Source organism: Babylonia areolata, chromosome 20 (genome assembly GCF_041734735.1).
Source record: "Babylonia areolata isolate BAREFJ2019XMU chromosome 20, ASM4173473v1, whole genome shotgun sequence".
Taxonomy (NCBI): Eukaryota; Metazoa; Mollusca; class Gastropoda; order Neogastropoda; family Buccinidae; genus Babylonia; species Babylonia areolata.
The window spans coordinates 16,973,525-16,976,024 of record NC_134895.1 but is presented as its reverse complement, the minus strand read 5'-3'; the positions used below and the strand labels follow the sequence as shown (position 1 = coordinate 16,976,024).

At 47.7% G+C, this 2,500-nt stretch overlaps 1 protein-coding gene across 7 annotated transcripts in view; it reads right to left on the bottom strand.

The window, feature by feature from the left end:
• LOC143295262 (uncharacterized) overlaps window positions 1-2,500 on the bottom strand; it is a 211,488-nt gene that overhangs the window by 113,354 nt on the left and 95,634 nt on the right. The gene's annotated exons all lie outside the window — the stretch shown is intronic.

Below are 2,500 nucleotides of genomic sequence, written 5' to 3'. Positions count from 1 at the left end.
GTATGTGTTTGTGTGTGTGTGTGTGTGTGTGTGTGTGTGTGTGTGTGTGTGTGTGTGTTCTTTAACGTCATTTCACTGTTAGTGATATTACGCGAGGGTAGGGAAAAAAATCGACGGAGGGGAAAAGAAATTACTCTGTACGCATGCGAGTATGTGAAAGTGTGTGTGTGTGTGTGTGTGTGTGTGTGTGTGTGTGTGTGTGTGTGTGAAAAATATCATCAGAATCGTCATATGTGCACACACACACACACACACACACACACACACACACACCACACACACACACACAGAGGAACACTGTTTCATCATGTTGCCTTTTCACCCATGCTTTGCTTTTTAGTTTGTTTTTCTTTCGCTTTGCTTCGGACTTAATGATGGGTTTTCATGCTTCGTGTGTGATCTGTTTTTTTTTTTTTACTTGTTTCTATATTCTTTCGTGTCTTTTATTGTTGCCATCATCTGCAGGTACAGACGTCTGTTCTTCTCTCTATGTGATGGACCAGAGGTAACGCGTCCGCCTAGGAAGCGAGAGAATCTGAGCGCGCTGGTTGGAATCACGGCTCAGCCGCCGATATTTTCTCCCCCTCCACTAGACCTTGAGTGGTGGTCTGGACGCTAGTCATTCGGATGAGACGATAAACCGAGGTCCCGTGTGTATCATGTGCTTAGCGCACGTAAAAGAACCCACGGCAACAAAAGGGTTGTTCCTGGCAAAATTCTGTAGAAAAATCCACTTCGATAGGAAAAACAAATAAAACTGCACGCAGGAAAAAAAAAAAAAAAAAAAAACAAAAAAAAGATGGGTGGCGCTGTAGTGTAGCGACGCGCTCTCTCTGGGGAGAGCGGCCCGAATTTAACACAGAGAAATCTGTTGTGATAAAATGAGAAATACAAATACAAATAAAGACACGAATACAGTTGCATGTTGTAGTAGTAGTTGAATGGCGGCTTGCCAAATCCTTTCGCATTTCGCATCTCTCTTGTTTTTTTTTGAGTTTTTTTTCCCTCTCTTGCTTTCCATTCTATTTTTCCTTTCTTTTTTTTTGTTGGGTTATTTTCTTTCTTTTTGACCCTAAATTTCCTCTACATTTTCATTTTTCTTTATTTCTTCATCACTTTCTTTTCACTTAAAAAAAAACAACTTTATCTCTCGTTCTTACTTTTTTTTTTTTTTTTAATTTTCGTTGTTTGCTTTTGTTGTTCTGTTTCGTTCTTTGAAGTTTCTTTTTTTTTTCTTTCTTCTTTTGATCCTCTATCATTCTCCTTAACCACCTGCGCGCGAGCTGGCTTGCAGGGTGACCTGTTGGATGACTGACTGAAATAGAAAGGGAGGCAGGCGGGCAGTACACGTGTACTTGCAGGGTGACCTGTTGGATGATGACTGAAATAGAAATGGGGGCAGGCGGGCAGTACACGTGTACTTGCAGGGTCACCTGTTGGATGATGACTGTAATAGAAAGGGGGGGCGGGGGGGGGGGGGGGGGGGGGAGGAGGGGGCGGCGGGTAGTACACGTGTACTTGTAGGGTCATCTGTTGGATGACTGACTGAAATAGAAATGGGGGGCAGGCGGGCAGTACACGTGTACTTGCAGGGTCACCTGTTGGATGATGACTGAAATAGAAAGGGGGGCAGGCGGGCAGTACACGTGTACTTGCAGGGTCACCTGTTGGATGACTGACTGAAATAGAAAGGGAGGCAGGCGGGCAGTACACGTGTACTTGCAGGGTCACCTGTTGGATGACTGACTGAAATAGAAAGGGAGGCAGGCGGGCAGTACACGTGTACTTGCAGGGTGACCTGTTGGATGATGACTGAAATAGAAAGGGGGGCAGGCGGGCAGTACACGTGTACTTGCAGGGTCACCTGTTGGATGACTGACTGAAATAGAAAGGAGGGCAGCGGGCAGTACACGTGTACTTGCAGGGTCACCTGTGAGATGACTGACTGAAATAGAAAGGGGGGCAGGCGGGCAGTACACGTGTATTTGCAGGGTCACCTGTTGGATGACTGACTGAAATAGAAATGGGAGGCAGGCGGGCAGTACACGTGTACTTGCAGGGTGACCTGTTGGATGATGACTGAAATAGAAAGGGAGGCAGGCGGGCAGTACACGTGTACTTGAAGGGTGACCTGTTGGATGATGACTGAAATAGAAAGGGAGGCAGGCGGGCAGTACACGTGTACTTGAAGGGTGACCTGTTGGATGATGACTGAAATAGAAAGGGGGGCAGGCGGGCAGTACACGTGTGCTTGCACTACAGTCAGCCTTGTGGGGGTGGACGGGGGGCGTGTGGAGGAGGGGGGCGTGGGGGGGGGGGGGGTGCGGGATGTGGGGGGCTGAGGGGGGGGGGGGCGCACCATGCAAGCGAAAACACAGCAGCAGAAGAAGAGAGTATCAGGCATATCGGGAAACAGATGGTCTTTTCATCATTTGGGGATGATCGTGTATTTTTCTGTGGGGGATGTTTGGGGGAGAGAGAGGTTGGGGGAGAGAGAGGT